This window comes from Haliaeetus leucocephalus, unplaced genomic scaffold (assembly GCF_000737465.1).
Source record: "Haliaeetus leucocephalus isolate CR32 unplaced genomic scaffold, Haliaeetus_leucocephalus-4.0 Scaffold340, whole genome shotgun sequence".
NCBI lineage: Eukaryota > Metazoa > Chordata > Aves > Accipitriformes > Accipitridae > Haliaeetus > Haliaeetus leucocephalus.
The window spans coordinates 6428646-6450911 of NW_010972776.1; the positions used below are offsets into that span (position 1 = coordinate 6428646).

Below are 22266 nucleotides of genomic sequence, written 5' to 3' on the forward strand. Positions count from 1 at the left end.
GCTCTCCAATTCCCCATTTTTCTGCAAAACCAATTCCTTGTCTGAAAGAAGACTGTAAATAATTCACATTCTGAGTCTTCCATACCTGTCTTCAACAAGTGTGTTTACAAAGAAAGCAAAGTATTGTATTAATCTATTCTGTGACCATACATGACTTGAGTAACAGAGTTTCAGATATATAACTAAAAAAAACCCCAAAACAACAAAAAAAAACAAAACAGCACGGCTTAGCACATCAGCGGGGGGCTGGGGGGTGGGGTGACAAAAAATATACTTTTTGAAGTTATCAGTTGTTTTGATAAAAGTTATCCAATTTACTGCTTCCCGTTCAGGTGTTGTAGTGCATATACCTCAAATTATTAATAACTATGTTAAAGGTGACAATCTGTGCTGAGTTTTGGGGATATTTTCAAGGCTTTCAAGATACAGCATTGAGCATAGCTTTTCATTTTCATTTTACCGTTCAGCATTAGGAAAAAAAAAAAAGAGTTGAATTAAGAGTTAACTGTTAAATCTAACTTGAAAACAAGTCCTTTTAGGGTCTTTGTAGGGCCTCGATATTTTAATAGCTTTGCATATAGAGCTTGGCACACATATTTAAATGGCTCAAAATATTTAGTACTCTTTTTTAAGAGTGCAGCTCTATATAAAACATTCTTACCTATTCTTGTACATTAGTGTATTATTTTTCAACTGACTTTAGAATGTAGCATTCCCTTTCCCCCACCCTACACCCTGAAACTACACTTTGACCAAAGGTGGTTTGAGGTATGAGGAAGTTTGGTTGGAGGAAGTAAGTTCCAGAGAGAAGCCTGAAAACATAAACATAAAGATTAGGGAAAGAGTTTAATATTAAACTAAATTTATCTGGAGGGAGCAGGGAGCTGTCATTCGAACTACAGGCTGTTTCCCATGCATCATTAACAGGTTTTGGTTTCTTATTAAAAGGTCTGGGAGTTGTATTTAGTTTGTATCTGCAACCCAGAGAGATTATATTCACCACTACATGCCAAAAAAATCTTGTATAGCAGAAACCACTATTTATTAATAAACATAAAGGGAAGCAGTGATGTGCAGAGCAGTTCTGCCACAGAAAACACTGGTTAAATGATGCAGGAAATTAAAGGAGGAAGGTAAGGAATAGATCCTGCAATGAATCTTGACAGATCTCTTTTGGGAGAAGTCAACACGCTTCCCATCCAGTCGACATTTCAAGTACTGCACTTACTTTCTCGGTATCTATCCCACTGTCTTGTTAGAGTTAAGATGTGTCCTTACATTATGGTCAGTTAGAACAAGTAGTGGACAACCAAAATAATCCTTGAGCAAAAATCTAGGCCAAAAATAATCCCTGTAGTGGTACCACTAATTGCTTTCAATAGGGAACCATTAAGAAACAGATGTCTGCTTTTCCTTTTCTAGTACTGAAACATTTCTTGGAGGAAGCTCTGGCTGTGAACTTCAAGTTAGGAGTAAAAGGTAACTGGTATTGATTTTTCTCCTACAAATCTTAACAGGTTTATGCAGTTTTTGAAAGGGGTGTTGACAGAATCCTCAAATGGATTACAATGCCAGAGAACAAAAAGGGAACTGTGATCTTTTATTGAAGAACTGAAAGCCTAAATTCAAAGACACTTCCAGCTTTAAAAGAACTTTAATGCAGGAGACGCAATTTTCACTTGTCAAGGTGTATTTCCTTTTCTGAAGTCCTGTTCAGTTTATTCTGGCTGACTGTAGAGCCGAATGCAGAGGTTGATGTTCAGCACGTGGACTCCCTAACTGATGCATCATGAAGTGGTGTCTGGGATCCAGGCAGCACATGAACCAACTAATTTGCTAGATCTAGTCAATAAATATATGTCTGAAGTGTTTGAAATCCTGCCCCTTACTTAGCTGGGTACCTCTTTCATAATCAAATAGCTGATTTGTCGAAGCCCAATATGCAAGCCAGAACAGCTCTGGAAGACAGCTGTTCAAATAAAATGTTCTTTAAAAGAATTGAGAGAAATTCCTACTTTTATGATTAAGTCCTAGTTGCAGTAATATCAACACCCTCCAGTGGCCTTCCTAATAATGACTACCATGTTATATTTGCAGAGGTAAAGCTTCAGTTTTCAGTCCTGTACAAAGTAGAAGTGTGAAATACGCTTGGAATTCTGACACTCCAGAATTACATGGAAGTTTTGGAGTTTGGGACCAATTTGACTTGGGTAATTTTAAATGCAAGTCATTTATCAGATATGTGCAGTGAAAAAAACACCTCAAAAGTGCCCCCCAAAAACACTAGAAAACTATGATCCTGTAACAGCCATTAAGGAAACACTTCTGTGAAGTACACTAATATAGATTGTATATATAGGGCTCTGGATTAAGATTAAAAATTGAGACAATTTGTTCCTAATAGAGCAATGTCAAGACTATAATTTTCATTACCTTTTTTTAAATAAGAAACTAGATAAGAAGAAATTCAATATCTGAAGTGAGAACAGGCCTGCATAGGGAAAAAAAAAAGTGACATATTACCATTTGGAGAGACACCTGTACTTTTCTTCCAGAACTCCTGTGGATTCTTAATTGATAAGTTTCCATACCATAGTTCAAAGCTCATGTGCCTAAATCAACAGTTACAGACTTTAGGACTAAAAGTCATAAATGCTGGCTGAGACATATGTCTCTTCGAGCGATCTTCCCTGGGATTTTGATATTTGGATTTGAGTATTACCACCACTATCCCCAATGCCTCTGATCAGCATAAAGCTAATTATGTGCTGCTATTAAGGGAGACTACATGAGACACTGACAGTTGGAAAGGCCTAATGACCAGCTGGATCGAGAGAAAAAAAATCAACCCATATTGTTTAGTAATACATTTGCCAGCATTTTTATAGGCATCTTTTATCACCAGCTTCATTATTTCATTCCACTATTAAAAAAAAACCAAACTAAAACACTACAAACCCAAAACCAAACCCAAAACACAACACAGCTGGAAAGAAGTCAAGATTGAGAATGCTATGAAATTTATACTCTCGGCATAATGCATCATTAGTCATGCAGGTCAGTACTGTTCAAAAGACGAAAATTCTTCTGAAGATCTAACATCAGTTTTCATAATGGTAGCCTTTGCTTCTCTGTTAAACACTCATGGGTATTCAGTGTTACCCTAAAAGTATGGAACCAAACAAATATCCATCCGTTGCATATGTGTAAATTCTCAGAGAGGCGGTGCTGAAACTAAAGTCATTCCCATCATGGAGACCCATTTATTTCCTCCAAGTACTGCAGGACTCGGATAACCGAGATGAATAACTGGCAGTCATGAGAAGACAGCATGATAGAGAAGCTCATGTTACAAGGACTCCTAAGTGTCAGTGAAAGGAAGCCCTCCAAAAGAAAAAGATAAATAAATATCAACTCGACTACTCTCATCAGTTGCACCAAATCTATTTAAAGGTTAACATCCTAAATATTTTTTATTCCACACGATATCACTGAATCATTGAGTCCCAGAATAAGATAAGTAGAAAGGGACCTCTGAAAGTCATTTGGTCCAACAGGACTCAAAGGAGGGACAACTTAAAGGCTATTGCTCAGGGTCTTAAGTGATTCTGCATTTTATAAAGTTTGATTCATAAATTTCGGTAAAACAGGTATATTTGAACCTCCTAATAGAAGTAAAAAAAAAACAAACAAAAAAAAGGCAAAACCCAAATTCCCCCTTTCAGACAGTAATGAGCCATTTAGACAACTGAAACTTTGGCCTTTTGCCCTACCTTTTGAAGTGAAAACACCACCTATCCAACTTACTGAAAAAACCCACTTAGGCAATTACATAACCCCAAACATAGGGTGCAAAATACATAGCGGGGGTGATTTTTTTTTTCCTTTCTCATAACTTAAAAAGCACAAAAGTTGAAAGCCTAGGCTAGCCCACAGTTCAAATAATCTTGGGTGTAAGTAAGCAATGAAACAAGTAATCCCTACAAAGAATAAATCAGACAAACGCATGGTTCCAAAAGGTAACTACTCAGGGTTTTTTCTAGCCAAGAGCTTCCAAATCTCTTAGTCCTCATATTTCACATTGTTTCTCCATCAAGTCAATGGCACTTCTTACATTTGTGTATCCGAGATCAAAATTACTGTGATTTGTATAAACTAACCCTTTAGACCCCATTTTAGAGCTCTGCAACTTGACACGGCAGTCAAGCCACTCATATGTATATCAACAGAAAGCCCGTCCAGAAAAAAAACACCCCACTCAGTTCAGCTTCTTTCACCTCATGAAAAAAGGACTCCCCCTGCCTTTCTGTTAATAGCACTGTCACTACTGTCCCTAATCCCTATAACACTTTGCATTATACTCACAATAGCCATTTTAGAGACTGATTAATAATCAAAGCAGAGCTGAGGCATTTAATCAATCTGAACAACAGGTTATTGCTTTGTGTACCACAAAAAAAGACAGATTATCCTTTTATTATTGATTAGAATAGCTACACTCCTGCCAGTTCTATTGCCCTTATTTCTAAATATTTTTGCTCAGCAAGTTTTCAACTCGCACCAATCATAAAGACAAAGAACATTTATTGGAGCTTTATACATATTGATCAGCTTTCTACTGTAATTCCCCCTACCTTTCTTGGATGATATCATAGTTGTACAATACATTAGCCTATTTACAATGTCTTCTTCTCTCATAGAAAATACACTGAAAATAACTTGTACCTTTCATAGTCTTTTTCATCTTCCCTTTGTTCAGATTCAACATATACGATCTTTACTCTTCAAACTTCCAGAGAAGTGGTTACAACTTACAGGTAAGCACTCAAGTTGCATCATTTCACAAAAAGGGGGCTTGGAACTGGACTGCACGGATGGATGAAGTGCTGCAGAAGGAGTAGACTGTACTTCAAAAAACTGGATAGAGTAGTACACTTCGATAAGAATAAGAACTAATTCAAAATAAGAACTAGCTTTTGTTGAGCAGAAATAAATCCACAAAATCACCAACACAAATCACTAAAGATGTTTGAATACCAGCAAATACAAACAGGAATGTCATATGCAAAACATGAGGCAATCCTTCCACCTTCCCCAGTAGTGTCAGTATCTGCATCTACATAAGATCCTCACAAGCACAGCAACAAAATTAAGAACTTTAGAAAACGGTCGGGGGGGGAGAGGGGAGAAGTCTTTACATTGAAAATACATGTTAATAAACTTCAAACTGTAAGAAAAGCTACTGGTAAGGTAAAAGGAGAATGTAACTTCCATATCCACTGAATAGGACAAGAGTGGTGACTTTTCACTGCTGCCAGGGAAATGAATCAGAAGTAGGCAATTCTATTTCACTGTAAGTTGGTGAAGAACTGGATCATGCCACTTAATGCAATTCTGGAAGCTATTTCACTAGAGATTTTTAAGCAAAGATAAAGATTTATTAGACAGTTCAATCAATTAGATGACCTCTCAAGTTTCCTTCAGCCCTGTTTTTTCTGATTACCTGAATGCTTTCAAACAAAATATTCACAGGCATTGCTAGTGCTAGAATGTGTTTATTCTCATATTTACCAGAATGAAGCAAGCCAGTTTTATATGAAACATCTGTGTTAAGAATTTGCTCTTTCACCTTGACTTGGACTATAGAAGTAGAAAATCGTTACTCTCTGCTCAAAGTATCTACGTGATGTGCCAGGATACTGATGCAAAATTGAGACAACAGTGCAAATGCAATTCTTCATTGTTGTGACTTAAGAATGTTTGCTATGTTAACATCAGTATATAAACATAGTATTCTCTAAAACCGGAACATCTAGTTTCCCAAGTGAGCTCCCACTTGCCACTATAAAATCATAATTCTTCATAATTCTTGGAGAGTTAAACAAATACACTGGTTTTAATCTTGCTTATTTACCAATGCGTCCATTTGTTTTCAGAGACCTAGGCTGCTCTTGAATGATCCACATGGATTTATCCCTTCTGAGACCTAGCTTAAGCCCAAGCAACATACAGGCCTATTTATGGGTTTGACTCTCCCTCTTTAATTGCAGGCCCAAGATGTAACTAATTTAAGAAACCACAATATTTATTGATTAAGCAACGCACCACTAAAAAAATGGTATATCAATTAAATCAGCAGCTAGCTAATAAACACACAGCTATTATTAATTTAGAATTCTGTCATTTTGTGCACTATTACACACAATTATAAAGTCATTATGTATCACTCTTAAATGTTAAAAATCACGCACAACTACTATGGAATTAAATCCTATCACTCCTTAGGCTCTGTTCACAGTTGTGAATACTTGAGCATGTTCCCATCGAGTCTTTGTAATAGAGAACTGAGAAGTGTTGGTGACGAAACAGGAAACCAGAAGAAAGTATCTGGTTTAGTTGCTTAAGAAACTTGAAACTCAGGCCAAGACTCGGTCCTTCCATAGGCCAAGATTAAGCCTCTCTACGCTAAACCTCTGGTGACAGCTACGATATTAAATGCCTTAGGGCACAGACTGCCGATGTGCAGCAAAAGAGCAAAGGGCTCCTTTTCCAGATCGGAGCATTGGCGTGTCAGGCTGGCAGCTACTGCTAACAGGGAAGGCTCAGAGTGCTGTAAGGGTAGCCACTGCTGCTGGAAAAAGAGGACTGCCTTCTAGAAGCAGCAATCAGCACTCATTCTGTGTGTAGCAGCAAAACGGAAATTTCACTCTTCGGCAGCTTTTTCTTTTTCCCTTGCAGTTCTCTACCCTGCTTTGCCATCTCTCACCCTTTTCACTTTCACAGCAGAGGTTTTATGCACCTGACCCTCTCCTCCCAGCACAACCAAATTCTGCCTGTACTGCTGAAAAGCCCTGCAGCTAATGTCACACTAAACTAAAACAAATCAACCTTGAAGAGTAGCATCTTCTAACAAGACAGAAGCTGAAGCACGTACTTTGCCAAGAACATCTTAGTTTCAGGATTATGTATTAAGTTGGCCAAAAAAACCTAAGAGTGTTTCAAACCATTTGTAACAGAAAAAAGTATTCCCACCCCGTACATTTTTTTATTTATTTTGTAATTCCACCAAAGCACACCCTGGGGAATTTGTCTCATCTCTCCATTCCGGTTCAAACCTACTATGCAGTAAGGCCAAGCTCTCCCTGTAGACACCATCTTTCCTCTTAGAAGAGAAAATGATTCATCTTACTTTGCTGTTTGTCTAATATGCCTAGTTAGTTTCAAATCCTTTTGTTTTTTTAAAATTTAAAATGCATCTCCAATACCTGATCACTGTCACGCATTACATATTGATTTCTCTACTGCTTATTTTTGAACAGCAGATGGATGTTAATGTTAAAATGGACTAAACCAGTTCTCTTTGTCCTGAGTGTCCGTGTTACGTTCCAAGGAAAGAAGGACGTAGGGGCAGGCCACTAGTGTTACAGCTGTTCCTGGGGAACAACCGAATAATAAGATACCAGAAACTATGTGGTGTACTGGGGAAGAAAGTCACAGCGCAGTGCTGAGAACCTGCGGCTCGAGAAGGGACCATGCCTTCCCCTTCCTGGGAAGGGTGGGGGAAAGCACGCACTTCTCAGCAGGGACAAGGAAAAACTTCCGCAGGACTAGACCAGGCTCTGTGGAGTTTGCCACTATTCCCGAAACCAACAAGTTGACTGAAACCAGGGCTGGAGCAAGGACCAGTCCTGAAAGGATGCAGGAGAAGAAGCAGGAGGGGACAGACTGAGAGATTTATAAAGCTTTTCCAGTTGTGCTCTATCTCACCTATCTAATGTCTTTAAAGAGTGAGGTAATTCAACATTTACTCTAATAAAGCTAGCTTTTTAATTTTAAAAACCTTTTGATGTTTGAAGAGCTTCCTATAAGGAAAGACCTGAACGGACTCATCTCAAAGTTCTGGCCACATCAGATTATGACTATGTGGGCATTACCAAGACTAAATGGTAACAATAACAGTATTTTTATGCCTCTAATCCAAGGTTATGAATATAGACTGGTTTTATTTCAGTATTACATTTAACCATGGAGAAATTAATAAAAGGACTGTACTTTGAATACTCTCCCACTAGATTTATTACAATGACTCTTACTCAACTGTCATTTGTCACTAGTCTAGTCAAACAGAACATTTTATCAATGACTTCTGTTATATCCATTTGGTCCCTGCCCTCAGAGGCAGAAGGGTTTGACTTGCACATTTTTCTCCCCTTCCCTCTAAATATTTGTAGCAACTAGAGCTGTGATAATGCTTACGCATAATTCAATTGACTAAGCTATGCAAAATACCAGTTTTCTCATGTTGCTCAAAGCAATTAAACAATAAAATAGAAAGTTTTTATATGTATATTAAGAAACAAAGCCACAAAAAACATATTTTCTAAATGTACGTTTTCTATACAATAAACAACCTTTTTCCTGCCAGATATTTATATGAATGATGCTGTTAATTCTGGGTGTTTTCTGAAATATTAGTATGAATCTGTGGGTCAGAAGTAGTTCATATTTTCTAGTAATCTCATACTTTAAAGAATCTCTGTCTAGTTCACTAATAACTGCTGGGGGAAGTTCTTATTTAGTACATTATTGTTTCTCTTAAATGGTGGAACCAGTAAAATGTTACATAGGAGGCATCACCTACATAAACACCACAGACCCCTGTTCCAAAAAGGTTTATGTATGGCCTTGCTTTGGGTACAGTAAATTTTGATGCCATTATCATGGTCAATTGAGGCACACATAAGACTATTGCTGGGGTCTTTGCCTAGAGATGGTGATAGTACTGACGTACTGTTTATAACACTGAATTAAGATTTATTTCATAATTAAGGCATGAAGAAAGTTTTCAGCCCCATATAAGATCAGGAATGCTCTACATACACTAACTTGAATAACAAATTCATCTCAGAAACAATGGACTGTTCTGCTCCCAGAACTTTCTGCTCCTAGAACTTTCATGGGCCAAGTCATCTCACTGTGCAGCTAATGGCATCCTTTCAGAAACTGGAATTGGTTACCTTCTCATAGTGTTGGTCTAATTATGCTTATAATCTGTTTGGTTTTCTTCTTTTCTCTAGGGTTCCAAATCTCTAGCAATGGCCTTTTCATCCACTGTTTTCATTCAGCAGTCACACTTCTCACCCATAGCTCTGTTTACTGGCAGTTTTAAGAATACGTCTGAAAAGCATTTTGCACACAAAAGCAGTCATCGCTCCAAATCAACTGGAAGCTGCATGAATTAAGTTAGCACAATACAGAAATCAAGTCACTAAATCTACTGAAAGGCATACTAACATTAACTCATTCTGTTTCATATTGCCTATATTGCCACAGCTTCTGGCTGGCTCAGTGCTGGCCTGGCAGACATTCCTATCTGCCTGAAAAATGCAGGAGACCAGATTTATCTTCTGTTTAGTATCTGCAATCATCTCCAGAAACTATTGTTAACAGACCTGCAAGACCAAAAGAAAAAAAAAAAAAAAAAGAAAAAAAAATCTTAAAACAGTTACTTAAAATACACATTCTTCATATTAATGGTACATTCACATTACCATTTTCATTTGTATGAGGAGCACACTTCTGGAGCAAATCTCCTGATTAGACTAGAGCTCGTTGGCAACACACTGTCCTCAGCATCATGTTCTAGTCTACATATTTACTCATCCTGCTTGCTAATCGAGACAGTCATTTGTTCTCAGGAGGCTGAATACTTATGGCTGGTAGAGCACCCTGGAAAAGAAAACTATTTTATTGTGTGTTCCACAGTTTGGCAATTTGTTTCTATTATATATTTGGACAAAGATCTTTCAGCAGCAGTATTGGGGCTGGTTAGAGTGGAAAAAATATTGCTAAAAAAAAAAAAAGGTAGCATTTCCAGTTGCCACAACTATTTCAAATGTCTAAATAGTTTTTGTCCATGCCAGTAAATATTTTTTGTACTAGCATAATTGGAGAGCTTGAGAGAAAGGAGGAGTTGAACTAATGGTGGAAAAAAACACCCACATCTCATCTGTGGGTTCGTCTTGGGCTCAAATGTCTACATCACCAAAACCATCAAACATTACAATCCTCACATTCCAGATGAGTATCAAGCATTTGCTTACATGGAATCGGTCTCTTCCACCATGCAACCAAAAGCATCTTTGGAAGAGTGCAAGGCTGTCAATTAAAAAAAATTTAAAAATAATAATTAAAAAAAAGTTGTAATTCTCTATGTAATGACTTGATCTCATCAAACCGGCTACGAAAGCGTTCACTAACCATCCCATTTCATTCTTCAGTTACCTAAAAGCAGCTCCTCATACAAAAATTTTTCATAAAATTTTATTTTGTTTGCATTTATTAAAATAATTTAAAAGCTCCAGGGAGGGCTCAATAACGAGGTAATAAAATGTTCAAGTTTGCCACTACATTACCTCATGATCCTGTTTTTCCTCTTGATGTTAACACCACCCCCTTCTTCCCTCAATGGCTTTGTGCTGTCTTGATATGGAGTCTTTGTTAAAGACCAGAGTGAGATTCAAAGGCACAGTTATTAAAACAAAGAGAAAGATTGCCTAATTTCCATGAACTGAATTCTTTCATTATTTACTACTATACAGGTGAAAGGGCAAAATTATTCATGATAATGGAGTACATTAGGCAAGTCATCTTTCAATCGGTTAAACTTATTTAAGCTTAATTCATTTTCTTGCAACAGTTTACACAGACTCCTCAAAAATATTAACTGTGAATTCTCCATTTATGATTAAAAAAAAATAAAAATGGTCTGCATTGTATCTCTTTCTGTCATTGTTCAGGAATTGGTATATTCCTATGAACAAGATCATTTCAGATTCTTATAACCTACCTCAAATATGATTGTGATATACATGATACACTTCTTGCTCACTCTGAACTGTAAGTCTTGTATGAAAATGAATTAACGCATAACTTCTCTTATATATTTAAAACTAACATAATATTAGTATATAGTAATATATATTTTTAAAATATATTTTTTAAAAATAAGTTTTTAAAATACATATATACTTTATATGCTGTACTCCCTGTACTAACAGAATAGATTTTTCCCCTGAAGTGCATGTCAATAATTTTGAAACTATTGAAAATACAGCACTCTTGCTGAACTGTTTACATTATGCCCCAAAATGACAGATGAATAATACTGCTGTATGCACACAGTTCAAAATGATTTACAAAGTCAGAAAACATTACATAAAAGCTCATCGGGGACTCAGAGCTTCACTCCTGCTCTAGTTCCCTAGCTGTTATAAAATGTGTTTCTCTGGTACGGTAAACTTTTGTCTACACATCTTTGACATTTGAGTAGTATATCCACATGGATATACATGGTTTATTTTACAAAATTATTTAGCAGAATTTAGTACAGCAGTTGGAATTTTAACTCTGTATTTTTTGAAAGGAATGCAATACATTAAAAAGAATCATTTATTATGTTACGTCTGGTATATCGAATATTAACTAGTTACTCCAGATTTATCAGTTGAGACTTCCATTCTGATGTCAACATGTACCCTGCAACAGGACGCATTAAAATATTGACAGTGTAAAGAGACCTCCTACAATCTGGAAGGTAAAGACAGATAAATACTAAAAAAGACAACTAAACTTTCCTAAAACAATACTTCAGACAAAATGATCTTTTTGCATCTGTGGACCTTCTTATGTACAGAACTGATAAAATCATATATGTATTCAAGCATAATTTCTACTTTATGGATGTTTGGGTGTTTTCTGGTTTTGTTTTGGTGGGGATTTTTTGCTTTGTTTTGTTGCTTAAAAAAAAAAAACAAAAACAACCACAAACCAAAACAAAAAGAACAAAAAAAACCCCACAAACCAACATTCCCCTGTTTGCACTCAAATTTCACCTGGAGGCAGAGGCTATTTTTTCAAGATAGAGTGGAAACAGTAAATTGAATTTGCTGCACTTGAAACTTTGTTCCATTCACAATAAACATGTATTTGGAGAGAAGTTTGATCAGTACATCAAGACAGGGTCATATTCATTCTGGTGTGACAGAGAAAATGAAATCAGCAGATCTCTACTGATTTTGGGCCCTGGAATTCAGCCACAGGGAACTTCTGTTGCCAGAGAAGACATTGCAATTGGAACAAAAGAGTTTGTCCTGTTTACATGTAACTATTTCCAAGCTACGTAGTAAATAAAGCATGATAAATCTTTTCTGGAGATAAAGAAGTGTGCTACTTTTCCCCCTTTTCATCTTCACCAGTCTTCTACAATTGGTCCACGTCTTCAATTATAATTCCTCAAAGAAAACAATGCTAGAGAGAAAGCTATTCTCAACAGCAGTAAGTTCCTTAAAGTTAACGATGGCTGGGTCTTGACTTGACTGCTTTGGTCACTGCTACGTGAAGCAGCGTGAAGAACTGGATCCTGAGACAAGACCGGTTGGAACAAACAGTGAAGTCCTGCATGACAGAGAAGTTGGAATTTTAACTATATTTTTGGAAAGGAATGTAATAATAATTAAAAAAAAAAGTAATTTGTTATGTCTGGCATATGGAATGCATGATCTTGACCTTTAAGGTGAATTTCCACTTACCTCAAAACATTAAGGGTGCCTCATTTCCCTATCTTCTACTGGGGGAATAACCTCTCAGTTTGAGCTATGAGACCTGCTTGATACATTAATCACCACTATAGAGCATTAAAAGTTTGAAAAATACCTATTAAAATCATTAGGTACAAAAAACATACTCCAGGTCTTGATTAGTTCCTTATGTAGGGGAAATTGATAAAGAAATGTTACTACAGGCAAGAACATATGCTTATTTACTTAGAAGAGGTTTTGCTGTTATATTGGCCCCTCTTCCCTCTCCAAATCAACCCAAGCTTCAGAAGATTCTCTTGAAAGATTGCTGAAAAACCCCCATCATTCTTTATGTGCTCAATAAAGTCACTGCAGAGAACAAACACACAAATGGAAGTGGAACTCCTACAGAATGTCCCTTTCAACTGAAAGCAAGCTCAGAAAAATAACTCTGGGATGGAAAATTAACTTTTTAAAGGTCTTTACAGAAGGGGAAGTATTAAAAAAAAAAATTTGTAATGCCAATACTGTTTTGTCTGTGAATATTTTCAACATTTCTCTTACTGACTTCAAGGTATGTTGCTCTCAGGACTTGCATGCCAGTGATGGTGTAGAAAGAGCAGCACAATACAGCAGAACTGCTCCCAAGCTAAAGACCAGGCTACTGGCCAATAAAGCCTGTATGTACATTCTCAAAAAATGGTGGCCAGATATTAATCCAAGTGATACCTCTGTGTGTGTTTTATTTTGAGGTCCAGTTCCATCTATCATCCCTTCTACCACGCAGTACAGGTAGTCCCCTGTCAAGATCAGATCCAGTCACGTGGAGACATTGTAATGGATTTCCCTAGTTACCAAGCACAGCTGTAGATCTATTTCACCACTCATCAAACCATTTCTAAATCAGCTAGCTACAGCAAATCTTGATGAAAGATAAAATATAGCATGCGTGGTGGTGGGAAGGTCTTTCACAACACATTTTTCCCCCCTGCAACAAAATTCAGTGCCTGCCTATCATAAGACAGCATAAAAATAAAAAGAATAAAACTTTCACACTAGCTTTTGGAATATTTTTCTCTTTGGCAACACACCAAATACTTTCACGTCTCACAGTTTTAAAAAGTCAAGTGTTGTGGGATGCATAGGTTACAGTTCCACAAAAACTGCCAGCTCTGGAAAGGAATTTAAAAGCTCTGGGCAAATAGATCCAACACAGTAAGACAGAACTGGCAGCATTTTACAAACTGTGTGCCAAAATGACAACGTCAGCCAGTGAGTCAGCTGTACGCCTCTATGTTCCCTGGCACATCAGAAAAAAACCCACATTATCAGTGCTACTACACGGGGACCAATAATGATATTAGTGATACTGCCTTCATGCTCAAAGTCACAGCACTAGCATCTGAAGCCTTATATTAGCTTCCCTGTGTTTTCTTACTTCACCCACCGCTGTGTAAGGCAGAGACAAAGGAAGTTGCAACACAGATTATATATTCATCACAGCTCGTACAGCTGAATACAACAAAGTCAGTGCCACAGTGTCACTTGTCACTTTCAGAGCATGAGATGAAATGATGCCATCTGCGAGAGAAAATAAAACGGGGAAGTGAGTCATAGCATACTCTGATAAAATGGCACAGCCACTCTGGAGCTGGAGAGAAAATGATGGAGGAAGGGCAATCAGAAAGCCACAGCACTACTGATTACCTCTTAACTTGTATAAAGACGGAGTTTGTTTTAGCCTATAGAAGTATCACTTGATAAACCTGCTATGCACACCTGCACTTTTATCGTAGTTTTATTATATCTGCTAAACACACCTGCATTTTTATGACTGTGTTTGCCTGAAGGCCCTGTAATAGCAGGGCCAAGGATATATTTGCAAAACTAGAATATCATTAAACAAATTCAAATTTGTGCAAAAAATCAATAGATCACTAATTAGATTTTAATTCATTTCAAAATATACTATTTTATAGTTGAAACAAATCAAGTATTTGCAACTTGCAAGCTTTCAGCATCTGAATTTCCTTTTAGGAAATTCTCTGTCCAAAGTCAAAAATCTAGTACAATGTCCATACTCAAGATAGGCATCCAAGTACAAAAAAAAAAAAAAAAAGTAGTCTTTGAATTCTATTTATCATTCTGCTTTTTTAACGGTCCTATTTTATACAATTGTACAATGATTCTATACATACTAGCAGTAATATAAGCTTAAAAATCCAGGTATACATTAGCTTTTAAAAGAGTGAAAGAAGTACATTTTTCCATGAATGTAATTTTTAAAAAATGATATAAACAAATGTTTTGTGATACCCAACAACATCCAGTATAAAACATGCTATGTTTATATATATGTTTATGCTATAAAACAGCAATGTACTAGGAAGAAAGGGTGTATTTTCTTTATTAACACACCTGAATTCATGCTGCCAAACAGGCTTCAGCTTGACCACATATGCTGAACTGGCAAGGTGCTAATTGCATCTTTGTTTATAACCAACAGAAAGCTGCAACTTTGACCTTCAACTACCAGGCACTCCAGATCTCTGAAGCCAATTTCTCATTGTTTTTCACTGCTGTACACATCACTCTAAGAATGCCTGATCCATGTACTCCCAATAGAAGATAAAACATACAGCTTTTTAAGGATACTATAGGTGTATTAAGTAACAGAGTCCATTGGCTAGCTCGCTCTGTCATAGGTAACAGTAATTTCTGTCATACTGCATTAGACTGCTAAAGGAGACATCAGTGATCTATTTTGTAACAGATGGTTATTTCTAAAGGTGAGGGTTTAAATTCCTACATCATTCATCACCAACAAACTGTAAAAAAAAAAAAAATAATCAAAACACAGACTGTTTTAGTAAAATCTGACCAGCTACCAGCAACTCAATACAAAAAAGTTTGCATGAATGCAACTCAACTGTATTACACATATACATTCATGTCAGGTGGTCAGATACTGTAAAATCAATTACTGCTTGTTGCCCAGATATTTGATGAGTCGCTCAATACCACAAACGTGGATCAGATTGCTAAACCCTTGCTTGATGTTGTAAAGATATTTCTTTTCTCCTTTATGTCATATGGCATTATTGATTTAGCTCACTAGTTTCTTACAGAAGCACTGAAAAAGTGCTTCCATTCACCTATGGCAGATTAAGCTACAGGTCTGTGATTATAAATCTCTGTAAGATACAAATCAATGTTTCTACCATGACAATGAACAGATGACTGAAAAATGGATTACTTGTTTGTTTGCTTTAACAAGATTTAATGGTACACACTTAACTTCTACGTCTGCTTATAAGGAGCTTAGTAGAATAACTCTTTTTCTTTTTTTCATTCTTATAACTAATAATTTCAAATAATAAAACTACATATCTGAATAAAACCATTAAGGTGACCTCATGATTGGGTAACCTATGTTAAAGTCGCCACAGTTAAAAGAGTTGCTGGTCCTCAGCTAAGTCTTACACCAGTGCCAGGTGTGTTCTACACGCAGACTGGAGAGTGCTGGCTGAAATCACCCTGCAGTGGAGAGCAGGTAACCTCAGCCGGTGAGCAGCAACTTGTCAACTTACAGATCACGTCACTTCTGACTGATGTCAAACTCTTTTCCTCTTCCACGAAAACCAAACACTGATAACTCTACCCAGTAATAACAAACTTGAGCAAGTTCACTCTTTGAATTTGCCAAAACCTACAAGTTCAACCAAATAAGTCAGCTAAAAATCCTGCAAGCTGTGGCAGGGAGAGAGGCCCTTACTGAACAGCACGCTCTTTGAGACACCAAAATCCTAATGCGATTCAGACTCTCATGCCTCAGCGGGGTTTGTTGTGTGGTAGTACCTCCATAAAATGTCACTTTTTTATGTCTACAAAGAAGGCGGCTGTCCACCAGAACTGAACGTACAAAGAGAACCAGGAACACCCCGCCTGCTATCCCTCCACAGGACAAGTCTGTCTTCTAGTCACTGCTCCCACCTTGCTGCCCCCCTCCGCCCAAGTTGGAGTTCATGATTTTCCAAGCAGATGGCTGCTGCTGGTAAATAGATAAATTATAGCCAGCAGAAAGCATAAAGCTTGAGATCCCTGCCATGGTGAAAAAATGAATCCTCAGGAAACAATATTATACATAACTTAACACTGCATCTAAAAAAAATAAAACCTAAATTTTTAGAGCCTAGTATGCCTTACAAAGAAAGCTAATGGTTTCCTTTCTTCTGCCTGAAGCTTTGCAATCACTAAGTTTCTGAAGTGTATTTTTTTCATTAGTCTTATGCTTCCAAATATAGTCTATTATTTGGCAGCAAAAAGCAGCAAAACATTTGTTCCCTCTCAGTACAGCTGCAACCAATTGGATTTAAAAAAATGGTATGGGAGATCCAACAGTCCTCTATCATGTTGATTTTTCCATGGTAACGGGGTTGTATTGTTTTCCTTGGGAGGGTTGGGCCGGGGGAGGTGTGGTGGGAACAGGATGAAGAAATGCATTTCCAGTGTTCTCTGCTTTTCCAATTCTCATCCCTCCACACACTGACAAAAGGGATTAAACTAGACTCCAGAATTCCATACTATGAAACTTTTTTTAACGTATATTTGTATAAAACCATCTTTTGTCTTTTTCATTCTCACGCATGCGAACATAAAGCAACTCCAAAGCATGTCATTATATCTTAAAAATGTGAAGAGGACACTGGAGAGTTTACTGTGGCCTTTTACGTAGAATCTCTGAAAGGAAACCAAGCAAATATACTCCCCTTTCAGATACATGACAACATACTGAAGATGGTACCGCACGTAGGTTACAGCAGTATTTACTTGAGAAAAACAAATGAACAAAAACTTGCCATAAATTACTTAAGGGCTAATTTAGTGCTAGGCTAGAAAGCTGGCCATGTAAAAACTGTGGACACCTAATTATATGGTCAAATAGACTTAACTTCAAACAAAGGGTTATATTTTTTGTACAGTATACAAAATACCAAAACCAGCATAGTACATGGATTAGTACAGAAATACAGCATAGTGTATGCATAACTTAATACATTCAAGTTCTGGCCGAAAATACAAGAAAGGAACAAACATCACCTGAAAAAAACTGGCTTTCTTAGAGATGGCTAGTGCCAGATGAGTGCCAGGCTTAGACTACACTTGCATCTCAGACCGACAGTTGCCCTATGGCAGTGCCACCAGCCTCAGCAGCCTGAGATCTGGTACAGGATGCTTCACTTGTCATTCTTACTCCAGCAGGCACTGAGGGTTTACCAGGTCACTCTGATCCCGTTTGAAAAACAGAGTTAAAGAAAACCGCAGAACAACCCAGCTGTTCGGTGCCTATAGTCTTAAAACTATAGCCCATGAACACATTGGAATACCTGCAATAGCAAATTCATGCTTTATTTCAAATCAAGATTTTTATATCTGGTATTATTGAGTAAAAATAAAAATAAAAATCCAAAAGTGGTAGGTAGCAGATGAGCTGAGAAGCTCCAGCTGGACACTTGGTGTGTGGGGGGTGCAGGTGGGTAATTCCTCCATTTCTGAATTGCAATTTACCTCTGCAAAACATTCAAGGAAAAAAAATTGCAAAATGCTATTTTAGAGAGAATCAAACACAAGGACGGTCATTGGAGCCATGTGTTTCAGAGCAATAGGACTCACTTATCAAATACAAAAGTCGACTTCTGGTTTAATGCCAAATTAGGAAGGAAAAAACCAAAACCAAACCACAAGAAACCTAAGTGGCAATGCAATTACTGTTTGCTAACACTTCAGATAAAGACCAGAAGGGGTGGAAGAGTTGATCTCAGAAGTGTGGAACAAATCAGGAATGCTGTGATAGATCTTTGGCCTCTCAGAAAAGTATTGACTTCATAAGCTGAAATTTGTCACCAGGTTTCTGTGAATTTTGTGAAGTTTACTAGACATATGTTTGGAGCCAAATATATTAGAATGAGTTAAATGATTTATGTAAGAGGTGGCAGAGAAACTATTACACTAAATGAAGTTGTATTCTGCTGCTTAAAATCCATCCCAGTATCTGACATTGATTCTTCTGTTTGACTTGATCAGTATGTAAGCTAGTCAACTTTAACAGACAGACATTTTGTAATATAGTTTCTGGCAATTGTTCTCCTTATCTATAATAAATTTTCCTATATAATACAGTTTAATTAGCTATCCAGAGTGTTCCTACCACCTGAAAAACACTAAGACAAGCAGGATTTGACAATATGATTATTTATCAGCCAGTATAATAAAGAATTAAAAAGACATACAGATGATGTAAGTGTAATCATTTTGAGGATTTAAGGACAAAAGGAAGTTAAAATACATAATTAGAACAATACAAAAGAACAGACATACCAGAGAAACTACTCTTAGGGCATCAATGAGTAATTTATCAAAATAGGCGCATAATAAAAGAAACTCAGGCCATAAGGGTGTCAGAGCAGTCCTCCTCTAAATTCATAGAGTACTGTTCTGCAAGGCATCTATGCAAAAAAGGTCTTTGGAATAAGGAGAGATATTCCCCTGGGCTTTCCACCTCATCTGCTCTCTTGCAAAGCCAAAATAAGTTTTGCTGCCTTGATCTCCTGTTAGCGCTGCAAATCAACAGAGACTCTCTTTTCTTGGGAAAGTAGACTGATTTCCTAAATTTCAACCAGTTAGGCCAGGACAAACATAACAAAGGCATCAGTTTTGCATTAATACAATTACAACTTATCTTTCAGAGCTTGACAAGATTGTGTATCAGTCATCCCTGAGTGACTTTTCAAGGAAGGCAATTGAAGGAGTATTTAAAAAAAAAAAAAAAAAAAAAAATCAACTCAGCACACTAGATATAGGGTTTTTTTTAGTCACTGCACCACATACATGGAAGCCTATAATAACATTTTTAAAGTCACTTTGAAGAGCACAAGCTGATGGTCATCTTTACTAGAGCAAGGGTGATTCACAGCAGATGCCTCATAACAGAGTCTTGGCAAAACACTGCTGGATCCGTATGAGTCCAATTAGTGTTTTAAAGGTTTTAAAGCATGAAATACCACAAGGCAGAATTATGCAGGTTGGCAGCGTATAATCAATACTGTTATGACATGTACTCCCTTTATTATCTCAGTTATAACTACTGACTTCAATGTGCACAACAGATTTCTTTGCATGTTAAGTGTGTTTCTGTACACTGTTTATTCTGCAAAAGAACATCTGATTAAATGCATTGCAGCCAAAGACTGACCTTCAATATCACTGGATTTTGGGGAAAAAAAAAAAACAAAAAACCCACAACCCAAAAAACAAACCAAACACCAAACTCTTGGAGCCACCCAAGCACATGCTTATATTACTATAATGTAAAAGCTAAGATATAAGAGAATGTATGTCTGCAGAAGACACAGCATTTATTCATAGGCATCACTGTTGAGCTACTTTTTTCAGCTATAAGTAACTGATTTCAGTTGTTTTGAACCCTATATGAAACAATATACACATGCTACTCAACTCCTTTGACCAAATATCTACAGATATTAAAACACTGATTTAGAATGATGACTATCTTAATATAATGCACCACGATGTGAAATATTTCATCATTTATTAGAAACTATTAAAAATGTGAGTTCTTTTGAAGGAAATGTTGAAGAACAACACTTGAAAGAGATGTATTTTTTTCAAAATATCAAGCAAATACACACACTTATTCCCTGTCTTTATTTCTTAAAAGTTTATATTTGCTTGTTTTCACAAATGGACTTTAACAGTCTTTTGCTATATGATGATGAATATTTCAGAATACCCCTTGCAAACAGGCTATTCTGAAGAAAAAAAAAAATCTGAGACAAAACCTGGAGTTGATGAAACAAAAGAAAAAACCCTAACACAAAAAGGGGAAGTCAATTTCAAGCACTTTTTGAAGTTGACTGAATTATTTGGTTGTGGTTATGAGACAAAAAAAGGTAGAGATTCAGTAGTAACATGGGGCATAATTATGTCTTTCAGTCAGAAATCACAATCTTAGTTATGAATCAATATAAATGGCAAAACTATTGACATTTCTATTTTCCTTTTTATTGCTAGAGAAACACTCTAATTAAAGCATAGCTTGACATACTAGTAAATAAATGCCACCTCAGTTAAGTATTATATCCAGTATGAAGAGTTGACTTCATATGGCAGTAACTTAACAAACATTTTAAGACTTCAGTTTTGATACACCAGTGAATTACAGAGCATAATTCCTTCTTCATAGTTGCATCATAGCAGCATATATACTTAAAAAGTACTCAAAACTGATTTTGCTGAAACTAACGCCCCCTACTCTTTTCTTCAAATTCTGTAATTCAGTATATTAGTATATGTGGCCAAAGGGTAATTGGATATAATTCACTTGATTTCTTCTCCTGCTCTTTTGCTTGGGGTCTCAACAAGACACACAGGTCACAAACTTGAATTTCTGCTTGGTTTAATTTCATGTCAAAAGAGTCTTACATGACTAGCACACACTTTAGCAGGTACTTCAATTAGCACCATGGATTTTCACTGTCTTAATGAATATAACTGCTTTCTAGTGTCTCATGCAATTTTTCTTTAACATCATCATCCTACTTTGGAATAAAATTTCAAGTCTTGATGAACTTTCTTCACCTTAGACAATAGAGCAGTCTGACAGAACCACAGTACAGGGAATGGAGGACCTTCCCACCTCTAAGTAGCAACCAGCTATGTACTGCTTATTCACCCTACAGTTTAGTGTCCCTGTTTCATGGTTTTGCCTTTTTGGGGGTTTTTTTTGGACCACATTGTAGACGAGAACTACAAAATTTAGACCACATAATTACTTTTGTGTAACACTGCATTCCTATTCTATAATTTCACTGCACCATTAGTATACTCCAGGACATAATGGTATTGCTACTAACATACCGTCATATGTTATACAGAGATGAGAAAAATCTAGCTTTACAACAAGGCCTGCAACCTTTAGAACCTTTATTAAACTGAGAGTATTTACTTGACTGTTTATCACCCTCTGTGGAGTCTTATTGGTTCATTAAAATTAAGTTTTTCTACTGTTTGACAATTTCATACAGTTAAGAATATACAGTTATAACCTTTTCCCTGGTCTCTTTTCCTCAATTACCATTTTTTGATAGTCAATGAATTAAATTATATGATGTTAATTGCTATGTAACACTGTATATCATCGCTTCTATGGTGGCTATATGCCATATCAAGGATATTACAGTAAAAACCACACAGATTAATGAATGAACCTTGATGAAACCAAGCAAAGTGCAGCAATGATAGAACCAGAGAATCACAGCAGTGATGGAACCAGAACTGTCTTCAGCGTGCAACACTCCAACAACACACACCATCTTTCCTGCCCTGAAAGACTGTTGTGATGGATGGAGCCCAAAGCCATGGATTAAATGAACTCAACGGACATTTTATAGGGATGGCCCATAGACTAAGGGAGTGATATCTGTGTGCGTATACCAAGACGGTGATTAACTGGGATGTATTGGAAAGTGTGGGGCCTGGGAATGAATGGTATAGAATAAGGGGTGGATACTGTCCTGGTTTCAGCTAGGATAAAGTTAATTTTCTTCCTAGTAGCTGGTACAGTGTGTTTTGATTTTAGTGTGACAATAATGTTGATAACACACTGATG

General features: G+C 36.8%; 1 long non-coding RNA gene across 1 annotated transcript in view; it reads right to left on the minus strand.

Moving 5' to 3' along the window:
• Positions 1-4803: 4803 nt before the first annotated feature.
• LOC104834813 overlaps positions 4804-22266 on the minus strand; it is a 35789-nt gene continuing 18326 nt past the window's right edge. The window contains exons 3-4 of the long non-coding RNA XR_774658.1: positions 9552-9729; positions 4804-4886 (exon numbers count right to left, since the gene is read on the minus strand). This is a non-coding gene — a long non-coding RNA (uncharacterized LOC104834813). The remainder of the gene's footprint in view (positions 4887-9551; positions 9730-22266) is intronic.